Raw genomic sequence first — 13,951 nt, forward strand, 5'->3', positions numbered from 1 at the left:
ATTTTGATGGAGTATGCTTAGTTTTAAGATTTTTGATGCTTCATACTTGGTATTTACAATTATTACTTTTGAAAATCTACTTGTTGCAATATTTTAGAATCAAATTAAACAGGAAAATTGCATAAATAGAAGTATTGGTTTAATCACTTTTGAACTTGGAAAATAGTGGAATCTTAGCCTCAGTGTTTCTTTTAGTATTGATATCATCTTTGATTGAGTTTGCTATAATTTTTAGTGAGTTTTCTATTTTAATATTAGAATTTAAGTCTAATTAATATCCTTCACAAGTCTGAGAATCGAACCACTTTTACCACTATCTACAAATCACATCAATTTTTGGCGCCGCCGACGCGGACTTGTTTTTAGGGTTTTAGATTTATTTTATTTTATTTTTTATTATTTTTGTCCTTTTTTATGTTTTTGGGTATTTATCTTGTGTCTACAGGTTCTAGATCATAAAGAAAATTGAGCCAAGGAGTTTGGTGATTTCATAAAGATTGGAGCTAAAGATTAAAGCAAAAAGAACAGAAAAGAAGACAATTTTATTTTAGAAAATTTTAGTTTAAGGTTTGTTTATTTTATTTAAAAAAAAAACTGTATTAGGATTTATTATTTTTGTAATTTTTCTTTATTTTTTTGGACTTTTGGACTTTTGGACTTTGGGACATTATTTTTTTTTATTACCCTATGGAAGGGTACTTTAAATATAAACTGTTTGCAGAGAAGGAGGACAATTACGATATTGTCTCTGCACCTTGGGTTCGTACACTAGACATCAGAGTCAGTGGCCCGAGTCGACTACAACCGATTCATCCTCCGTCTGGAACGAGAGGTAAGATTCTAAACACTGGCGAATCCCCTGTCAGCGAGTTACTGGACTCCTTCGTATGAATATATGTTGAGGACTGAATACGGACATTTATTTTTCTAGTAAAGGGCAAGGCCTGGCCATACAAGATAAGGGTTCGTATTTCATCACCGTTCTCTTCTTGCCTGCTTTAGGAACACGTAACCTACGCGAACCTAAGCCTAAAATTTTGACTAGAACGAGACCGATAGGGTAACGAGCTTAATGTAAGTTGAATGCGTGACTGCGCCGACTTGTAATACCGGTGAGGCCTTGGGTATCAAAGCTCCACCGAGCTTCCCTCACCTCTATTCAACTTACATTAACTCGGATTGATTCCAGAGGGGTTTGTTTAAATTGTAACGAATTCCCGTTCGAAGGATTAGAAGCTGGTCTAGAAACAATCTAAGTGGAGCCATCATGCTTTTTGTTTGCTAGAAATCAATAAGTTTGATTTGGTTGAGTCGGCCTTGATATGTGTTTGCTTACCCTTCCAATTTAGAAAATTCTATTGTATCCCTGAACGTAAAAGAGACGCACTAGGTAGATTTGTAAAAGAGAAACCTAGTAGTTCGAAGCGTCTCGATTACCTTAATCTAGAAAGTCCGGCTTTTGAAGAGTCTGTTTTTGAACGTTCTTTGACTGAGGAGAGAATCCATGTTGCTCCGATAGCGCCAGAAATGACAACTTTGAAAGCTTTGTTGAATCCAACTAGGACTACCCGTCCTTCTTGTATTAAGTTAGCTGAAACGGAGGCACCCTATGAACTGAAACCTGGGACCTTAAAGATGCTCCCAATATTTTTAGGGAAACAAAATGAAAACCCTTATTACCATGTTAGGGATTTTGAGGAAATTTGTACTACTCTAAGAATTAGAGGCTAGATGATGATGCTTTGAAACTTAGGTTATTCCCATTTCCCTGAAAGATAAGGCCAAGTCGTGGTTGTATAGTTTGGACTCCGAGTCAATTGAGACATATGAACAACTTACATCTGCGTTTTTCAATAAGTTCTTCCCTAGGTACAAAACATCGTCTATTAGGACGCAAATATGCACATTTTCACAACAAGAGGGAGAATCTTTATTTAGGTATTTGGAAAGGTTCAATGATTTAATATCCCAGTGTCCTCATCATGGTTTAGAAAAGGTTAGGCTAGTTCAGATCCTTTATGAGGGTTTAGATTATTCCACAACGACCATGGTTGAGTCTCTATGCACTGGTGGATTTGAAAACCAAACTGTGGATGCGGCGATGGAATTTTTTAATGAAATCGCCGAAAAAACCCAGCAATGGGAAAATAGTAGGGCACCCCAGAAAACAATTATTTTAAGTAGAGGAAACGTTAATAGGGTAGAAGGAGGCTATGAATCAGATGCCAAAATTGCTGCTATAGCAAAAAGGTTAGAAGCCTTAGAAGTGGGCCAGACTAGTGGTAGAGTGGAGCCTTTTTGGGAAGGCCAGAATATTGAAGAGCAGGCCAATGCTCTTTATAATAACACTAGATTTGATAACCGCCAAAATATTGACCCATATTCAGAAACCTATAACCCTGGTTGGAGAAATCATCCGAACCTTTCGTGGTCTAAGGGAAAAAGTCAAGGTTAGTTTAGTAATTCTAATGCTCCCCCAGGTTTTGGCTATACTAAGAATCCTTCAGTACTAGCTCAGTTTCAGAATCAGTCAGATAAGAAAATCCTAAGTTTAGAGGAATCTCTCGCCTTGTTAACTCAACAAACTGCAAAATTCCAGTTATCCGTAGAACAGAGTCTACAAGCTAGTAACATGATAGGAAAAGAAAATAGTCAGGCTATTTCCGAGTTAAAAACCCAGGTTGGTCTGATAAGTGATTCTTTGAGAGAAAAAGGTAAGTTTCCTATTCAAACACAACCCAACCCTAGAGCAGTTCATGAATTAGGTGCAAAACCATCGAATCAATTAAATGCTGTTAGAACCCTTAGAAGTGGTAGAGTTGTAGACAATAAGGTAACCATGCCCGATAGTGAACATAGTGTAGTTCACCCCTCAGGATCTCACCTCTCAGGACCAGTAGCTGAAGAGACTGATAAAGTTTCTGATGATGTGAATTCGGTTCCTGAAAGGTCTGATTTTAGGCCTAGAGCCCCATTTCCTCAGCTATTAGTACCAACAAAGAAGGAATCAAACTTTAATGACATAGTGGAGGTTTTTAAGCAAGTTACCATAAACCTTCCCTTATTAGATGCAATTAGGCAAATTCCTGCTTATGCCAAGTTCCTTAAGGATATGTGTACGCGAAAGAGAAAATTTAGCGTCCATAGGAAAGCCTTTTTAGCTAGTCACGTAAATTCAATCATTTAGAACACCACAACTCCAAAGTACAAAGACCCAGGTTCTCCTACCATTGCTTGCACAATAAGTAACTTCCGGGTAGAAAAAGCTTTACTTGACTTAGGAGACAGTGTGAACTTACTGCCATTCTATGTATACTTACAACTAGGACTTGGTGAAATAAAACCTACTCAGATGACACTGCAGTTAGCTGATAGGTATGTTAAAATCCCTCGAGGTGTTATCGAGGATGTTCTTATTGAGGTCGACAAGTTTATTTATCCAGTGGATTTCGTGGTCCTAGATACCCAACCTGTCCCTGACCCAGAGAATCAGATACCTGTGATTTTAGGTCACCCATTTTTAGCTACGTTTAATGCGATCATTAACTGTCGAAATGGTGTGATGAGTTTATCTTTTGTCAATATGACTATGGAGATGAACATTTTTAATTTCAGTAAGCAACCTCATGAGCTAGATGACACATGTTTTGACGAGGTGAACATTATAGAAGCCTTAGTTCAGGAGTCATTACCAAACATCGTCTGAAGACCCATTAGAAAGTTGTCTATCCCATTTTGGTTTAGATTTTGACGACGATAGCACTATTCAACAGGTGAATGCTCTATTATATTCTACCCCTGTGTTAGACACTGATAGATGGAAAGCTAGGTTCGAACCGTTACCAGTTTCTGAGACTACCCTAATTCCTTCTTTAGAAGAGCCCCCAAAGTTGTACCTTAAACCGCTACCCGATACTCTAAAGTATGTTTTTTTAGGCCCATCTGAGACTTTACCTGTGATTGTATCTTCCAATTTGGATAGTGATCAGGAAAGTAGGCTAGTGATGAGTGCCAAATATTGTATATATTTATCCCTTTCTGTTGGCATTTTAACTCATCTTTTGTGCATTAATTCTACATTTTATCCCATATTCTGTATTTTCATTGTTTTCAAGAATAAATATTTTTATTAATTAATTTTGCATTTTTAGGTAATAAATAAAGTTCGGATGAGTCGCGGAGCGAAAAGAGCAGAAAAGTAGTGAAAAGCCGGAAGAAATTACGCAAGGAAGCCGCGAAGAATGGTGCGCACAACCTCATTTTCTACACACAAAAGCGCCTCCGTTCTCAGCCATCAGATCATTTCTCAGAAGCATCCGACGGTCGCTCCTTCATAGAGCATCAAAATCTGAAGTCTCTGCCGAGCACCACAGCGCTGAAATTCCAAGCCTTCAGATTAGATGGTAGTTGAATCCAACGGTCGCTCCCTTGCTGTGCATCAAAGTTTGATATCTCCGCCTAACACTACAACACCTAACTCCATCTGGCATCGTTGATTTTGTTGTATCATATAATCCAACGGTAGCTCATCGCTTACCTCCGCATCACCGTCCGATCTACCTACCATCTTCGCATCTCACGGCTCAGCGTCACAGAACATCAAGATTGGATGAAGCCGCCTAACACTCTATCACCCGAGCCCTACCACCTAACCAAACAACCCCCTTCTCCCATTCTATCGAACCCATCTACCACCATCACCCCCCTCTCTGCAGAACCACCTCCTTCCCTGCCGCACCACCATCATCACCACCCCTCCTGCAACAGCCACCAAACCACCAACTCTCCACAACAACCGCAACCCATCACTACTATCATCACCCCTATCACCTATTAAGCTATTTCAACAACTCCACCATCCTCTTCACTGTTAGGATTGGATTTGGTGAATTAGATTGATAGATGAAGCAATTGGAGGCGTGGATAGCATGAGGGGAGTCAGAGGAAGATTGGGTCGAAGCTATTGAGTGCTATCAGTGATTAGGTAAAACCTAATTTCAATTTTCACCAAACCCTAATTTCACTGTTTTGGGGTTTTTGATTGTTTGCATAAATAGATGATATGGGTATATGTTAGAACTCATGTTGGGATTAGCCTGCATCCAGAACTGCTAAGTTCTGTTAATTTTCATGTCCTGTTAAATGTTCAATTTCAGCTCAATTTAATTTCATGTTCATTATGTTCTGTTAAGGTTTTCATGTTAATGTTCCATTTTAGTTTCACTGCATATGTTAAAAGTGTTATTTTCCTGTTAGTGTGCTCATGTTAAATGTATATGTTTCAATTTCTTGTTTTCAATTCCTGTTAGTGTTGTTTACTGTTAATGTGTGATGTTCTTGTTTACATGTTATCCTCATTGCTTTGTCACTGTTAATTTGAAGGAATGCTATGCTAGATACATCTGTGAAGCTTTGAACTAATTGTGCAATGGCAAGAAATCAGTGCTCATAGCAAGCTGATTTTCTTGCCATTCTTGTTGTATGCTTAGGTTGTACTGTGATTGAGCATTGGGAGAAACTAGTGCTCATAGCAAGCTAGTTTTCTTCCCATTCTATTTGTTTGCCTATAATCTTGCCTTAGCTTAGCCTTGCTTCATTTCAGTTTCTTTATCACCCCTGCCCTTGGCTTAGGCCTTGGTTCATCTTGCACTGTTTTATGCTTGTAGTTGCTTTGTTCTTTGTTTCTGTCACTGTTTTACTTCCATGTTCATTTTGTTTGCATTTTATTCCTTGCTTGTGCTACTTCTTTTCTTGTTACTGCACTTGGCTTGCTGCAACTCTGTTGCTGCTGCCTTCCTTGGCCTTGCTGTGCACTTGCCTTTGCCTTGCTGCATTGCACTGCTGCCTTATACTATTTGCTTCCCCTGCTGCTACTCCTTTTCCTGTTAACTGCTTTTCCTTCTTCTTGGCCTTGTGCTGTTGTGCTCTGCCACTTCAGCTGCTACATTGCCTTGCAGCTGCCCTGCTACTGCTACCTGGTGCTGCCATATTTTCTTCCCTTGCAGCTGCTGCTGCTGCCTTTCTGCAGTTCCTGCTGCCAAGGCTGCTGCCAAGCTGCTGCTGCTGTTGTTGCTGCCAAGGCTGCTGCCAAGCTGCTGCTGCTGTTGTTGCTGCCAAGGCTGCTGCCAAGCTGCTGCTGCTGTTGTTGCTGCCAAGGCTGCTGCTGCTGTTGTTGCTGCCAGGCTGCTGCTGCCCTGCCACTTCTTCTCCTGCTGCCTTCCAAAGCCAAGTGAGCCCAAAGCTCACTTCAAAAGCTGAGCCCAATCCAATTCAGGCTTAACCAAAGCCCAGTTGTTTAAGACCTAAAGCCCATAGTCCACGTTTCTGAGCCCAAGCTCAGTTCAGCCCAACAGTTCCAAAGGGTATTCAAAGCCCATTGATATTCAAGACCCCTTTGGTATTCAAAGCCCATTAGCAAATTTAGAACCCAAAATAGCTAGAAACTCCAAAACACACCCAGTCTCTGTGGATCGACCCGTACTTGCACGAGCTACAACCGACGACCGTGCACTTGCGGTATTACTGTAGGCCCCCGTTTCACTTCGCTTCATTTTTATATACCCATCTTTGAGGCCTACCAAGTTTTTGGCGCCGCTGCCGGGGATTGGTGCTGTTGACGCCACCAAGTTATCACGCTTAATTTCTATACCCTTTTCAAGGCCTACCAAGTTTTTGGCGCCGCTGCCGGGGATTGGTGCTGTGTTTTATCTGTGTTTTTCTTTAGCTATTTTGTATTTCACTGCATAGCATTTGCATCTGCATCTGCTTCACTTCATTTGCTGTTGGACCTGCTGTTCTGAACCTGTTTTTTTTCTCTGCTGGGACGCCACCAAGGAAAAGAACCAAAACCCAACTGGGTTTTTGCAACAATATCAGAGCAGCTGGGCTGTGCTTAAAAGGTAACCCATTTAAGAGAACCCGAATTGTGGGCTTCCAATTTTTTAATTGTGGGCTTGTAATATTAAAGCCAATTTTTGGGCTTCTCTTATTTTTTGTTGGGTTGTAATTAATTTTTGTGGGCTTGTATTTATTTTGTGTGGGCTTGTTTAAATTCTTCCATTGGACTTGTATTTTGGACTCTGGGTTTAAACCCAGCTGAGCTTATAACCGATTGTGGGCCGTAGCCTTCCTTCCATTCCATTAGAGGACAAACAGTGGGCTTGCTCCCATTTCAAAAACCAAATTTTATTTTCTTTTTTTTTATATAAAAAAAAAAAAAAAAACAAAAGTTTTATTTTTCTCCCATTTAAGTCCAATTTTAGTGTTTTGAAACTTTCTCTGTCTTTACACTTCGTCTTTTGGGTTGATCCTCAACTCTTTAGATTGTTAGTGTATGGTGAATTTTTGTATATAATCCAGTAGTTAAAAATTTCTTAAAAACCCTTTTGTTCCTTTTGTATATACTTTGCTAATCCAATATGATCTCGGCTGAAATATGTTGGATTTTTGCCTTGAATAACGGAGTTTTAATTCTGCTTTCGCCGAAATCGGGTATTCTCTCTCCTTTTACTCTACTCAGCATGTCCCTTTCCATATGTTGCATTTTAATTCTTTCCATATTTTGAAACATTGAGGACAATGTTTAGTTTAGGTTTGGGGGTATAGAGTAGATACCATGATAATTTGCCATAATTGAAAACAAAACTCCATCTTTTTGAAAAAATTGAAAAATTCCAAAAAAAATTGAAAAAATCAAAATTGAAAAAAATTAAAAAATGAAAAATCATAAAAAAATGGAGCTCATTTACCTTGAAATGTTGACTCTTGTGCAAATATGTATAATTATTAGGAGTCTTAGTCTAGATATTTAGGCACCCTGATTCTAGCACAATTCACATAGTGATAAGAAATTTGCACGCGCACGATCTACCAATACATGTATGGCCTCGATCTTCAAGGTGTTGGATAGGAAGTTACGATTGCCAATCACTTTAGAATACTGAACGAAACTTGACTAGCTTGTTCTTTGGTTGGTTGGGATAGAAGGTGGAGGTTACATTAAGAAAGACAACCATCGAATTTAACTGGGTGCATCAAAAAGGGCTACCTCTTGCAAAGTGTCATGTAATCTTTTGTTTCCTTTTGTATATGTATCAAAAGTGCTTAAAAAAAAAAAAAAAAAAAAAAAAAAAAAAAAAAACGATGTATATATTCAAAAACAAAAAAAAAAAAAAAAAAGAGAAAAAAATATCAGAAAAATCCAAAAAAATCAAGTATTTATCAATTCCATCATCTCTTGTTCCAAAAATAAAAGAGAATAGTCAATGTAAATAAGAGTCATGTAATTTGTCATCTTTTGTTTTTTTTTTGTAATAAGCAAGGAGGGTGTATGCCATTGATGTACAACGCGAGCAATTGTGAAATACCTCCAACTCATTCACAATTCTCGTAAAGTCCGGACAGCTAGCTAGATTTCGACCTCAGTTCTTAGCCTGAGAAACTATCTCTTGGTGATTAGTAGTCATAACTTCAAATCTTTCTTTACACATGTGTAGATACACTTTACACTCTTATCACATGTCTTTTTTTGTTATCAGTGCTAGGATTGTGCCTTCGATAGCTAGATTGACATCTCCATTTTGCTGTGAGCTTAACTGTTTTGCACATGTCACATTTGGTGGAATCTGAGCTTATATTTTGTCCTTAGGTTTTGTAGGCACACCTCTGGTAAACCTTCACGAGACTTCAACTCGTCCACTAGGGACACTTAGTGGTTTAAAAGGCTTAGTGCATACGCTAAATGCATTCGAGAGACCAGCGACAGTGGTATAGTTAGGATTTCCTTAGTTTTGTTTTACTTGAGGACAAGTAAAATTCAGGTTTGGGGGTATTTGATGAGTGCCAAATATTGTATATATTTATCCCTTTCTGTTGGCATTTTAACTCATCTTTTGTGCATTAATTCTACATTTTATCCCATATTCTGTATTTTCATTGTTTTCAAGAATAAATATTTTTATTAATTAATTTTGCATTTTTAGGTAATAAATAAAGTTCGGATGAGTCGCGGAGCGAAAAGAGCAGAAAAGTAGTGAAAAGCCGGAAGAAATTACGCAAGGAAGCCGCGAAGAATGGTGCGCACAACCTCATTTTCTACACACAAAAGCGCCTCCGTTCTCAGCCATCAGATCATTTCTCAGAAGCATCCGACGGTCGCTCCTTCATAGAGCATCAAAATCTGAAGTCTCTGCCGAGCACCACAGCGCTGAAATTCCAAGCCTTCAGATTAGATGGTAGTTGAATCCAACGGTCGCTCCCTTGCTGTGCATCAAAGTTTGATATCTCCGCCTAACACTACAACACCTAACTCCATCTGGCATCGTTGATTTTGTTGTATCATATAATCCAACGGTAGCTCATCGCTTACCTCCGCATCACCGTCCGATCTACCTACCATCTTCGCATCTCGCGGCTCAGCGTCACAGAACATCAAGATTGGATGAAGCCGCCTAACACTCTATCACCCGAGCCCTACCACCTAACCAAACAACCCCCTTCTCCCATTCTATCGAACCCATCTACCACCATCACCCCCCTCTCTGCAGAACCACCTCCTTCCCTGCCGCACCACCATCATCACCACCCCTCCTGCAACAGCCACCAAACCACCAACTCTCCACAACAACCGCAACCCATCACTACTATCATCACCCCTATCACCTATTAAGCTATTTCAACAACTCCACCATCCTCTTCACTGTTAGGATTGGATTTGGTGAATTAGATTGATAGATGAAGCAATTGGAGGCGTGGATAGCATGAGGGGAGTCAGAGGAAGATTGGGTCGAAGCTATTGAGTGCTATCAGTGATTAGGTAAAACCTAATTTCAATTTTCACCAAACCCTAATTTCACTGTTTTGGGGTTTTTGATTGTTTGTATAAATAGATGATATGGGTATATGTTAGAACTCATGTTTGGATTAGCCGACATCCAGGACTTTCATGTCCTGTTAATTTCAGTTCACATGTTAATTTCAGTTCATGTCTGTTAATGTTGTTCCTTTTTAGTTCAATTTGCTGTTCTGTTAAATGTTCATTGTTAGTTCAGTTTCATGTTCATGTTACTTGTGTCCTGTTATGTTGTATCCTGTTAGTGTTTCTGTTAAATGTTCATTGTTAGTTCAGTTAGTTGTGTTCATGTTTGTTGTTGCTCACTGTCAGTTACATGTTCATTGTTGTGTTTAATTTGCTGTCACATTTGATGAAATGCTAGGCTAGATATCTTAGAAGCGTTGTGCTGATTTTGCAATGGAAGAAATCAGTGCTCATAGCAAGCTGATTTTCTTGCCATTCCTTGTGTATGCTTAGGTTGCACTGAGTTGATTGAGTAGTGGGGAGAAACTAGTGCTCACTAGTGACAATGAGCAAGCTAGTTCTCTTCCCACTCTAGAAGAGTGCCTTAGTTTTGCTCCATTTCAGTTTCACCATCATCCCTGCCCTTGGCCTTAGGCCTTGGTTTGTTTTATCATTTTTCTTTGATGTCTAGTATTTGCTTTGTTTAGTTCTTGCATTGTTCTCTGCTTGTTTTTTCTTTACTGTCTTCACTGTTTTGTTCACTGCCATCTTTTCTTTCTCACTTGCCTTGCACTGCTGCATTGTTTTTCTTCATTTGTTTTTGCTTCACTGCCAGCTCTGCTTTCTTCTCTTGGCCTTGTGCTGCTGTGCACTGCTTGTGCAGCTGCAGCTGCTGCTGCAACCCTGTTGCTGCTGCTTTCTTTCTTTCACTGCATTGCCTTGCTGCTTTGAATTCCCCTGCTGTGCAGCACTTGTGCTGCTGCTGCATCATACTATTTGCCCTGCTTTGCCTTTCATTGCCTTGTTTTGCCCTGCTGTAGCTGCTTTCATTGCTTAGGCTGCTGCTGCTACTTGCACTGCTTGTGCAGCTGCTGTGCAGTCTTGCTACTGCTGCTGCCTCTCCAAGCCAACTAAAGCCCAATTCAATTAATTGTGGGCTTAACCCAAAAACCTGAACTCACTGTAAGGCCAAAGCCCAATTTGCATTTCAAAGACCAACTGAGCCCAAGCTCAGTTCCTTTTATTGTGAACAAACCCATTAGTACTTTAAGCCCAAAAGGCTTCAAAACCCAATAGCAATTTAGGAACCCAAATAGCTAGAAACATTCCAAACACACCCGATCTCTGTGGATCGACCCGTACTTGCACGAGCTACAACCGACGACCGTGCACTTGCGGTATTACTGTAGGCCCCCGTTTTCATTGCGCTTCAATTTTATACGCTTTCCCGGGTCCACCAGCTAGTAAATGTACTTCAAGACAATAAGGAAGCTTTAGGGTGGACTATAGCAGACATTAAGGGTATAAGTCCTACTGTGTGTATGCATCAGATTCATTTATAGGAAGACTCCAAACCTTCTAGGGAGATGCAACGTCGACTGAACCCTAACATGAAAGAGGTAGTTCGAAAAGAGGTGCTTAAGTTTTTAGATGCGGGTATTATTTACCAAATTTCAGACAGTAAGTGGGTCAGCCCTGTTTAGGTTGTCCCCAAGAAATCAGGTATCACTGTAGTCCAGAATGATAATAATGAATTAATCCCAACCCGAGTGACCACGGGATGGCGTGTGTATATTGAATATAGGAAATTGAACAAGGTCACAAGGAAGGATCACTTTCCCCTTCCTTTTATCGACCAAGTGCTAGAGCGATTAGCTGGACATAGTCATTATTGCTTCTTAGATGGCTACTCCAGTTATAATCAGATCATTATTTCCCCAGAAGACCAAGAGAAAACCACTTTTACCTGTCCCTTTGGTACCTTTGCGTATAGACGCATGCCTTTCGGGCTATGTAATGCCCCTGCAACTTTTCAGCGTTGTATGATGAGCATATTTTCTGATATGATAGAACGGTTCTTAGAGGTCTTTATGGATGATTTTTGTGTTTGGTTCATCTTTCGATGAGTGCTTGCATCATTTGACATTAGTGTTGACTAGGTGTAAGGAAAAAAATTAGTGCTTAATTGGGAAAAATGCCATTTCATGGTTAAATCAGGAATTGTATTAGGGCACATCGTCTCTTCGAAAGGTATAGAGGTAGACAAAGCCAAAGTTGACCTTATTAAGACTTTACAGGTCCCAAAAACCGTAAAAGATATTAGGTCATTCCTAGGGCATGCAGGTTTTTACCGTCGATTCATTAAGGATTTTAGCTTGATTTCTAGACCTCTTTGCAATTTGCTTGCAAAAGATGTTAAGTTTGTCTTTGATGATGCTTGTTTAGAGGCTTTTGAGAAGCTTAAAACTTTACTCACTACTGCCCCGATAGTCCAGGCACCTAACTGGAACCTACCCTTTGAGATTATGTGTGATTCTTCAGATTATGCTATAGGCGTCGTTTTAGGACAACGAGAAAACAAATTACTTCATGTGATTTATTATGCTAGCAAAACTCTGAATGATGCCCAAATGAACTACACAACTACCGAGAAGGAACTTTTAGCCATCGTATTTGTCTTGGATAAGTTTAGGTCCTACCTATTAGTTTCTAAGATCATAATCTATACAGATCATGCTGCTTTGAAATACCTTTTATCTAAGAAGGATATCAAACCTAGATTGATTAGATGGATCCTATTGTTACAGGAATTTTCCCCAGACATTAGAGACAAAAAGGGTGCAGAAAATGTAGTTGCAGATCACTTGTCTAGCTAGTTGATAGTTCCCCTAGTGATTCCCTTCCTATAAGGGATAACTTTCCTGATGAACAATTGTTCCCTGTTTCCCAATCACCTTGGTATGGAAATATAGTGAATTATCTTGTTTCTGGTCGAACCCCTCAACATTGGGGTAAGCAAGATCGTTCTAGGTTTTTATCCGAGGTTAAGCATTTCTTTTGGGACGATCCTTATCTGTTTAAGTATTGTCCGGACCAGATTATTAGGAGATGTGTATCTGAGAGTGACCAGTCTAGTATTATCTTCTTTTGTCATGAACATGCATGTGGGGGTCATTTTAGTGCTAAGAAGACTGCTGCTAAGATTTTGCAGTGTGGATTTTACTGGCCTTCGTTGTTTAAAGATTCCCATAGTCATTGTGTTTCTTGTGAGCGTTTCCAGAAGTTAGGAACCATTTCCCGTAGAAATATGATGCCTTTGAACCCTATTTTAGTGATTTAGGTCTTTGATGTGTGGGGCATTCATTGTATGGGTCCATTTTCTATTTCGTTTGGTTATATTTACATACTTGTCGCTGTAGACTATGTGTCTAAGTGGGTTGAGGCGGTTCCGTGTAGAACGAATGACCACAGGGTCGTAGTCCAGTTTTTGAAAGAGAATATACTTACACATGTTGGTACGCCGTGAGCTATAATTAGTGATGGAGGTTCACACTTTTGTAATAGACCGTTTTCTCTTTTAATGAAACAATACGGTATTACCCATAAAGTAGCAACCCCATATCACCCTCAGACTAGTGGTCAGGTAGAGGTTTCCAATAGGGAAATTAAACGTATTCTAGAGAAAACAGTTAATCCAAATAGGAAAGACTGGTCGTCGAGGCTTACTGATGCCTTATGGGCTTACCGTACTGCGTTTAAGACACTCATTGGAATGTCACCGTATCGTTTAGTGTTTGGCAAGGCATGTCACCTGCCTGTTGAGTTAGAGCATCGAGCCTATTGGGATATTAAGAACTTAAACTTTTCACTTGACAAGGCAGGAGCTCAAAGAAAGCTCAATCTCAATGAGTTGGACGAGATTCGTAGAGATGCATACGATAGTGCTAAGGAGTATAAGAACAAAATGAAACTTGTGCATGATAGGAATATTTTACGAAAGTCATTTTCTCCAGGTCAAAAAGTTCTTCTGTATGACACTCGTTTGCATCTATTCCCCGGGAAGTTGCGCTCTCGGTGGACCGGTCCTTTTGTGGTCCGTACTGTTTTTCATGATGGCGCTGTTGAGATTGAGACACCAGATGGTAGTAGTTCTTC

The 13,951-nt window shown here is 39.8% G+C and overlaps 1 pseudogene; it reads right to left on the reverse strand.

The window, feature by feature from the left end:
* Positions 1-1,889: 1,889 nt before the first annotated feature.
* Positions 1,890-1,989, reverse strand: LOC113339117 (annotated as a pseudogene).
* Between the last annotated feature and the right edge of the window lie 11,962 nt (positions 1,990-13,951).

Source organism: Papaver somniferum, unplaced genomic scaffold, assembly GCF_003573695.1.
Source record: "Papaver somniferum cultivar HN1 unplaced genomic scaffold, ASM357369v1 unplaced-scaffold_19, whole genome shotgun sequence".
Lineage (NCBI taxonomy): Eukaryota > Viridiplantae > Streptophyta > Magnoliopsida > Ranunculales > Papaveraceae > Papaver > Papaver somniferum.